Genomic DNA, 10,046 nt, shown 5'->3' on the forward strand with positions numbered 1-10,046 from the left:
GCATGATGGAGTTTAGATTTTATAAATAAGTTGTAGATATTAGTGAAGCGGTGAGAAGAAAAAAGGGGGAAATCAGAAAGGATTTCAGAGATTATTATCACGTTATATATGAGAAAAAATGAGGCTGAAAAGGGGTGAAATGATTTGCTGAGTGTCACAGAGCAATTCATGGTTTACCCTGTGCTCTTTAGACTTCTGCCCTGTGGCAGTCCTCCAGCTCTGGAGGGCAATGCTTAGACTGTCCCCTCCAAGGAGGCTGCTTTGCCTGACCTCAAAATATAGTCAAATTCTCTTAACTAGCCATAAAATGCCGTTCTGAAGAAGTCAACAAGCTAAGTAGTAACTAAGTCCTGATTAGGTCACAGCCAGGAATCACTATCTTCCCTCTCACCCACTGGAAATAGCACAATTCAATCACCCAGGTCAAACCAAAACTAGGGCTGAGCCTTCTCTGGGCTCTCTGTCTCCCAATTACCAAACCTGGCAGAATTGGAATCAATGCCCATTGCTGGCTCAAAGTATGAAATGCAGGGCAGGGATTTAATCTGTACCAGATACAGGATGGGAGACAAACAAAACAATGTCATTAAGAGTAAGTGACATTGCTATTGATTCTGGAAGCTTGCTTTCAACAGATGCTGTCAGATACATGTCTGTTATTTCTACAAGTCTCTCCTACTGCATTCCTTCCCTATAAGATGCCCTGAGACCTCTAGGCATCAAGCCTGAGGGTTAGGCTGGTCCTTAGTCTCACCTGTAGAAAGACCTCAGATTCCCGCTCTCTGGTCTCACAGTCAAGTTATAATCTGAAATATCATTCTAGATTCCAGGGTACTCTGGGGTTGCAGGTAGAGGGAGGAGAAAGATCAGGATTTAAGGGGTAAATTTAACATAAATGCCATCCATTCATTTATACATTGTGATACTAAACTAGCTATAAACACTTTTTATATATCTGTATAACTCTTATTCCTAACAGGAAGTTTTCAGACCTTTGTGAAATGAACCTCAAAATCCCACACATTTTGCTAGCCCTATTTCATAGACAAAGAACCTGAGCTCCAGAGAGGTTAATAGTCTTTTCCAAGTTCCTATAACCAGCTTCAATCAGCCAGTGGCAGAGTTAACATTTTGGCCCAAGTTCCCTAATTCAGGGCTCTTAACAAATTACAACACAGTACTCACCTCGTTATCCAGTTTCACTTTCTGTGGTTTCAATACCCCACGGTCAACTGCAGTCTGAAAATAGATGAGTAGAGTATAATAAGATATTTTAAGAGAAAGAGAGAGAGAGAACACATTCACATAACTCTTATTACAGCATACTGGTATAATTGTTCTATTTTATTAGTTATTGTTGTTAATCTCTGTGACTAATTTATAAACTTTATCATAGGTGTGTATGTACAGGAAAAACACAGTGTACATAGGTTTCAGTACATCCATGGTCTCAGGCATCCACTGGGGGTCTTGGAATGTGTCCCCCGCAGATAAGGGGTGATTACTGTACTGCCCATGCTACTGTGACCAATAATAAAGACTAAATCTGTGACTAGATATGTACTCAACAAAACAGTCAAATATAACAACAGAAAGAGTGTTCAACCAATCTGTTTTTTAATTTGAATAAAATGGCTCTTGGTGAAGTGAAATAATAACTTTCTCATTAAATATAGTTCTGTGAAGACAAAAATAATTTACACCTGACTGTAAAGCACACTACAAAGCCCAACAGAATGCCCAACAGCTCCTTAAGATACAGTCAGCTGTCAATAATTATGATTTAAAAAAAGATGCATTCTTACTGCAAATGGCATTTCAAATCATTGTAGATGGTGTAACAGTTTCTTCCATCCTCTGAACTCTGTGTTTGTACTTCAGCATCTTCAAGACATCTCTACAACCAGAGGTCAGTCGGTCATGTTTGAATGCGGAATCCAGGCCACAGCCACAGCTCAAGTTCACTGGTACAGAGAGAACGTGCATATAGCCAACTCAGATGACTTTCGGATTCTGAGGAAAAGTATCATGATAAGCCTTTCAATTGTTTTTAATTCCAGTTAACCTTGAAGTCTACTTCCTGTTTTAAAGTTTAATTGCTAATTTTTTAAAGGCTTAAAGATTTGTGCTGTTAAACAATTATTATTTCAAATCAAAATGATTTCTCAACAATAACCAACAAAGAAAACTGTTTTGATGAAAGAGTAATTTTCATAGCTGTGAAAAGATTGGTTTATTGTCATAAATTAATCTTATTTTCATAATGAGATCTTGACATATAAACAAAAAAATATGAGAATAAACATATTAAAGGGTAAAATATAAAAAAACTGATGCATAACTTTTTACTTTATTGGGTAATTTTCCTACAAGATAATGAACTTGGAGAAAGGTAGTAAGTATAATGATCTATCTCATGCTAAACAATAAGTTTATACTTTATAAATGATTTCTCATTTAATCCTCACATAAACATTTTGAAATATGTGTTATTATCCTCGTTGTTAAATAACTGAAATTAGAAATACAAAAAAATCTTGCTCAAGGACACAAGGCTAGTAAATGCTGTAGCCAGTGTTCAAATCCAAGATAGTTCTTATTCCAAATGAAGAAAATATACTCATTTAAATATTAATTCAAAATAACTAAATATTTACACATCATATATAGGAAAAAAATCTTTTTATTACACAAAGGATATTTCTGTTAAAATAACATTTATTGCATTGTTGAAAATAAAGTAATACAAATTTATAATAAACCTGGAAAATACACAACATGAAGAAAAAAATTAAAAATAGAGAAAACCATTATTAACCTTTCATGTATTTTTCTACAGTAATACTACAGTATTTTTATAATGTAATATTCCATTTTATTTTAATCACAGAAATTAGGAAAAAATGATTCTCTTCAGTGAAAAAGGCCATCTCAGTATTAGTGTGTTCAACAGTGGTTCATATTCAGAGAAGATATATTCATCTGGTCTAATCTTCACGTTAGGGATGAAGAAAGTCTGGGTAAGTAAAATAATTTTTACAAGGTCACAGAGCAATTTAGTGATAGAAGCAGAACCAAAATCAAGTTCTTGTACCCTGCCACTTATTCATTCCTTTATGCACCTTTTCTGAGTTTCTGAAGAATTTACTTACTGTCTGTGACTCCAGATTAGTCAATTTTGCATTTGTTTCCAGGTATTTCTCATATACATATGGCCCCTTCTCCCAGCTAAATTAATTATCATCACTTAAATTCTCTCTCTTTTTTCTTGTTTTATCTTTCAGAAGTTTATCATCCATTCCTGGTAAGTATAATTTCTTAAAATCTTGATAATTGATTAAATCAACATTTGCATTCAGAAGACATTGTCCCCTAAGTCACTCTTGCCTTCATGAGCTCTTTTGAGGCTCCCCTACACAAACTCTTGAACTGACACAACAGAAGAAACAAGATAGCTGGGATTTATCAGTGTTTTTAGTCATATATTTATTCATTCAACATAGGTTTACTGAGTACAGACTAATGGTTAGTCTCCATTCTTGCTATTAAGGAGACAGCAACAAACCAGACTGACAAGGTCCCTGCTCTCAAAGAATATGCATTCTTCCTGTAATCCCACTTGGTTTAGGATTTGTGACTCATAAACTTTATACAGAAGCAGTAAGGAGATGTCCTGACATCGAAAATCCAAACTACTAACTGTCCAAGAAGTAGGCGTGGTGACCATCACACTGGCCATCTCTGTATTAACATGAGGTCTAAGCCTGATGGTAGTGATAATTTCTAGTTCAGTTCAGAATATGTTTCTATAGGACTAAAGCTACAGATATCTAGAAATCAAGGAATAAAATGTAATCCCTGCTTTCAAGGATTTTATAGTCTAGTAGAGAAAACAGACACGTCTAAGAGGCAGTTGATAAGAACCATGATGGGATTGTTTTAGATTTTTTTTAATTTTATTGATATATATTAGATGTACATATTTTCAAGGTATATGTGATAATACATTCATATAACCAAATCAAGGTAAATGAGATATGCATCACCTAAATTACTTTTCTTTACACTAGAAACATTCAAATTATTCTCTTCTAGCTATTTTGAAATGTACAATTAATGGTGTTTTTTGTTTTGTTTTTTTGAGATGGAGGCTGGCTCTGTCGCCCAGTCTGGAGTGCAGTGGCACGATCTCAGCTCACTACAATCTCTGCCTCCTGGGTTCAAACGATTCTCCAGCCTCAGCCTCCTGATTAGCTGAGATTACAGGTGCCCGCCACCACAGCTGGCTAATTTTTGTAATTTTTTAGTAGAGACGAGGTTTCGTCATGCTGGCCAGGCTGGTCTCAAACTCCTGACCTCAGGTGATCTGCTGCCTTAGCCTCCCAAAGTGCTGGGATTACAGGCGTGAGCCACCGCGCCCAGCCAATGGGGTTGTATTTTTAAGATTTATCTATGAGCCCACTGAGAAGAGAAAATACCTAATCAGATGGATTTTTTTTTTAATCTCAGGAATAATCTATTTATTCCTAGTACCTACTCTCCCCAGCATCCTCCCACACTGTATGTTTGTTAACTTGGGGCACCCAAATACGCTAATCAAGTTGAATTTCTTCTCTTTCCACAGAAAGTCTGCACCTTGGTTATCACAGAAGCATTTCCTGAAGACTCTGGGGAGCTCAAGTGTATTGCAGAAAATGAGGCTGGCACTGCAGCTTCTGCCACAAAACTCTTAGTTTCCCCAGGTAATAACTCTTCAAAATCTTTTTGCTACAATTCAGCCCTGAGCCAAAAGGAAGAGTCTTTGTTTCCATCTGAACTCATGATTAATTATACTTTTCAGAAAGAAAGTAGTAGAGAAATCAGAGCGTCCTCCCAAGTTATCCATGAGCAAATTTTCTCCAAAACTGGCCTCCTCTCTCTGGAGCACCAAAAGCTACACAAAGGACACAAATCCAAACAATACTCCCATAAACTTTACGCCAATTACTCCTGAACCAGCCAGTCATAATGAACATGAGATCCAGTTTCCAAAGAAGGATTTCTGTACCATCAGTGGATATACTTTTGAGCTACAAGCACAATAGTAAAGGGAGAGAGACCCAACATTCATTCATTCAATAAATATTCCTGGTTCTGTAGATAGATCATGACAAAGCTCCAGTCCTCAGGGAGTTTGCATTCTGACATGAGTCACTTTGTGTCGGTCCTCCCTTGCCCTTCGGTATGTATTTCACCATGGCTGAAATATTAAGCTTCACATATTAAGATTCACATTTAAGGGTTTATTACACAGACTCATTGAAAAAAAAAATCAGGGCAGGCACGGTGACTCACGCCTGTAATCTTAGAACTTTGGGAGGCCAAGGCAGGTGGATCACTTGAGGTCAGGAGTTCAAGACCAGCCTGGCCAACATGGTGAAACCTCGTCTTTACTAAAAATAAAAAATAAAAAAATTAGTTGGGCATGGTGATGTGCACCTGTAGTCCCAGCTATTTAGGAGACTGAGGCATCAGAATTGCTTGAACCAGAAGGTGCAGGTTGCAGTGAGCCAAGATCATGACACTGCACTCCAGCCTGAGCGACAGAGCGAGACTGTCTCCAAAAAAAAAAAAACAAAAAGGAAGGCCGGGCGCGGTGGCTCATGCTTGTAATCCCAGCACTTTGGGAGGCCGAGGTGGGTGGATCACGAGGTCAGGAGATCGAGACCACAGTGAAACCCTGTCTCTACTAAAAATACAAAAAATTAGCCGGGCGTGGTGGCAGGCGCCTGTAGTCCCAACTACTCGGAGAGGCTGAGGCAGGAGAATGGCGTGACCCCAGGAGGCGGAGCTTGCAGTGAGCCAAGATCGCGCCACTGCACTCCAGCCTGGGTGCCTGGGTGACAGAGCGAGACTCCGTCTCAAAAAAAAAAAAAAAGGAAAAGAAAAATCAATGCTGAAATAACACAAGATTTTTAAGAAGTGGAATCTCTTCCCAAAATAGAATTCAGCGTCCTATCTCAATATAAAAATGTAAAACATTTTGTGATACAGGTTTCTTCTTTATCCATGAAGAAAAACAGACCTTAGAATAAAAACAGAACTGTCCTTATGTTTGGAAAACAAATGTAGAAATGTAAAGATAATTCAGTTAAGTGAATTTTCCCACCAGGTTATGTTTAAAACAACACAATCCATCACCATTTGCTACTTCTCCACCCCCCAACACAAACCTCAAATCAAAATATTGTTTAAAAAATAACCTAGGGGCTTGGCGTGGTGGCTCATGCCTGTAATCCCAGCACTTTGGGAGGCCAAGGCGGGCAGATCACCTGAGGTCAGGAGTTCAAGACCAGCCTGACCGACATGGTGAAACCCCGTCTCTACTAAAAATACAAAAATTATCTGGGCATGGTGGCACATACCTGTAATCCCAGCTACTTGGGAGGCTAAGGGACGAGAATCGCTTGAACCCAAGAGGCAGAGGTTGCAGGGAGCCAAGATCACACTACTGCACTCCAGCCTGGGTGACAGAGTGTGCTAGGCTTGCCTTGGGAAGATGGCCAATACTGATTATCTATATTTTTTCTAAGTACCTGTGTTTAATAGAGAGCCTTTGGGAGGCTGAGGCGGGTGGATCACGAGGTCAGAAGTTTGAGAACAGCCTGACCAACATGGTGAAATCCTGTCTGTACTAAAAATACAAAAATTAGCCAAGCTGAGTGTGGTGGCACACGCCTGTAATCCCAGCTATTCAGGAGGCTGAGGCAGGAGAATCACTTGAACCTGGGAGGCGGAGGCTGCAGTGAGTTGAGATCGCGCCACTGCACTCCAACCTGGGCAACAGAGCGAGACACTGCCTCAAACACAGACACACACACACACACACACACACACACACACACAAATAGTGAGCCTAGGTCAGGCACAGTGGCTTATACCCATAATCCCAGCACTTTGGGAGCCTGAGGTGGGCGGATTGCTTGAGCCCAGAAGTTCTAGACCAGCCTGGGCAACATAGTGAGTCCCCATCTCTACAAAAATATGCAAAAATTAGCTGGGTGTGGTGGCTCATGTCTGTAGTCTCAGCTACGTGGGATACTGAAGTGGGAGGATAGCTTGAGCTGGGGAGGTCAGGGCTGCAGCGGGCTGTGATCTCGCCACTGCACTCCAGCCTGGAGGGCAAAGCAAGACCCTGTCTTAAAAAAAAAAAAAAAAAAAGAAGAAAGAAAAGAAAAGTGAGCCTTTAAAGCTTTAAAAGGCACGGTGGCTCACACATGTAATCCCAACACTTTGGGAGGCTGTGGCAGCAGGATCACTTGAGCATAGGAGTTTGAGGCTGCAACAGATATGATCATGCCACTGCACTTCAACCTGGGAGACTAAGTGGGACCCCATCTCAAAAATAAAAATAAGCAAGTAAATAAAACTTTAAAAGACCTTGAATTTATAAGTTAGTATCTTTCATAACAGATGACCATCTTCGTTAGTAAAATCACCTGTGGAGAAAACTATTGGGTAAATATTCCATAAAAGTTAACAAGTTTTTATTGAGTGTCTACTTTGAGCCACACTGTGTTAGGCAAGATAAATAAGTAGTAAACAGTCCCTCCCTCAGAAACATTTTAATCTAGTTAAGGAGATAAACCCACAGAATGTCCATTATATGACTTCCCATTTCATTTGAGTCTGTCATCAATCGTCTGATTTAGGTTGGTAAACCTTGTACTACTTTTTTTTGTGTGTGTGTGTGAGTCTGGGTCACAGGTCTTGCTGTGTCACCCAGGCTGAGAACAGTGCAGTGGTGTGCAGTGGTGTGATCAGGGTTCACTGAAGCCTCAAACTCCTGGGCTCAAGCGATTTTCCCACCTCAGCCTCCCATGTAGCTGGGACTACAGAAATGCGCCAACATGCCTAGCCTCATTTTTCAATTAGTTATTAAAGCTCAAAGTTTAAGCAACTTGTTTAAGGCTACATAGCATGTATGTGGTGGAGTGGGCCCTCACACTCAGGTCTCCAAAAACAGATAACAAAAGGTAAATATGTCTAGAAAGTTGTAGAGCATTAGCCAAATTAATGTTATCATTTGTATTCTTTAACTCCAAACCCAATGGATTCCATTATTATTTCTTGCTTGAGAATAATATAAGATTGAGTCAAATGCAGACTGGATATTTCAAATTACAAATGCTACAATGGGATTCCCTTTCATTATATGTCTATGCAGAACTTTAGTAACCACAGTGAATTTGTGTGAACTAAAATAAAACTTTCTTCACTCCTTAGTTCTTCCATCCTCAATGTGACATTTTCCTTTTCAGTTGATATAGCAGAAATGAGTTTCATCACACACATCCGACCTCTGACTTTAGAAGAAGTTCACAGCACCATTTTTTTACAATAGCATATATACCGTATATTTTTGAAAGACAAGAGCTATATATGAAGAGGGAAGAATGAGTGACAGTTAAATAGCTACCCTGTTTCTGAAACTGATGATAGACAAGGAATCCCTTAACATGTAACAGGAAAGGTTTCAGTGAGATAATAGGAAGTTACTATATTTTGTAAAGCATTTGAATAATTTACTGAAGGCCCTTACTAATAATTTAGAAAAAGAAATGGAAAAGGTTGTCTTTGTGAGCAGGTTGTAGTAAAAGTTCACCCATCTGGCATTGTAGTAATTCCAGTCTTAAGAGTCTACGATTTTTCTCAAATAGGCAATTAAACCATTCAAATAGCCATATTTGTGAGGAAACAAACCACCATTCAAAAAAGCAAATCAAACATTAAAAGGCAGGAACAAACAGATTTACAGTAGATTATTAATACAGACTCCTGACTACTGAGAATGGTATCATAAAAGAGGACCTACTTACCTTTCCTAAATCATCCCTTGATCCCCCTATTACAGCAAAAACTTTAGCCTTGATGTACCATGGAGGCTATCACATGTAACACACTATAACCTGGGATGTATCTTACAAAGACCTAGAGAAGAGGCAAAGCTTGAAAGACAAAGACTAAGCAGAACTAAATTCTTCCTCAAGTGTAGTATGCTTAGAACCTGCTGTAGGAAAAATTGGGAATTTAGCAGGTTGTCCTGGATGTCTTCCCTACTTGGTTGGTGAGGTATACCTCAAACTTTTAGTACAGAGAGACCTCAAATCTATTATTTCGTTTTCCATGCCCTAATCAAACCCTGTTCTCCAGCAGAACCAAATGTCAGTCACGTATACCACATTTAAAATGCTTAGAATAGATAGGCTGGGCATGTGGTTTATGCCTATAATTCCAGTGCTTTGAGAAGCCGACGTGGGAGGATCGCTTGAGGCAAGGAGTTCGAGACCAGCTTGGGCAACATAGCGAAACTCTGTCTGTATAAAAAATTTTAAAATTAATTGGGTATAGTGGTGCATGCCTATAGCCCTAGCTACTTGAAAGTCTGCAGAGGAAGGATCTCTTGAGCCCAGGAGTTTGAGGCTGCAGTAAGTTCTGATCATATCGCTGCACTCCAGCCTGGGTGACAGAGTAAGACCCTGTCTCTAAAAAAAAAACTAATAATAAAATAAAATGCTTGAAGGAGTGTCTTACTCATAATAAGTGATATATATTGGCTATTATTATTTTTATTCTATCACTTGCATTTACATCTTAAGTCTCTCTAATTTAGATGGAAAGGCTTTGTCTCTATTAATGGAATTTGAAATATCAGTGAACAGATGTTGAAGAATATTTTGGGAGACTCCTGAAATAAGACTTTGTAGGCAACCACCTACTCACCAAGTCTAGCATGCTTTTTCTACTAAGGGCTGCACGCCCAGGCAGAAATTATCAAGCTTTCTTTGAACACCAAAGAAAGGTACACCTACATGGCCAGCTGTGAAGGATTTTATATGGCTCATATGTGCTCAAACATCTATTTGCTGGACGCTAATGTACATGTTAATTCAATCAAGATTGGGATATCTACCCACGAGGGAGGGGAACTGAAGCCATCCCATGGAGGTAATTCTACTCCATTGGCCCGATCCTCATGTCACCCACCCTACTTTACCACATTTGCT

At 39.2% G+C, this 10,046-nt stretch overlaps 1 protein-coding gene across 2 annotated transcripts in view; it reads right to left on the bottom strand.

The window, feature by feature from the left end:
• The window catches only part of KLHL3 (kelch like family member 3), a 275,618-nt gene that overhangs the window by 242,872 nt on the left and 22,700 nt on the right, over positions 1-10,046 (bottom strand). The window contains exons 2-3 of one of the 2 annotated variants that reach the window (XM_058441229.1): positions 1,806-1,964; positions 1,186-1,239 (exon numbers count right to left, since the gene is read on the bottom strand). The gene's annotated coding sequence lies outside the window, so the exon portion shown is untranslated. Of the gene's footprint in view, positions 1-1,185; positions 1,240-1,805; positions 2,014-10,046 lie in introns of both variants that reach the window. The other variant, XM_058441228.1, reaches the window with a different exon arrangement.

Source organism: Hylobates moloch, unplaced genomic scaffold (genome assembly GCF_009828535.3).
Source record: "Hylobates moloch isolate HMO894 unplaced genomic scaffold, HMol_V3 SCAFFOLD_6, whole genome shotgun sequence".
NCBI classification, from domain to species: domain Eukaryota; kingdom Metazoa; phylum Chordata; class Mammalia; order Primates; family Hylobatidae; genus Hylobates; species Hylobates moloch.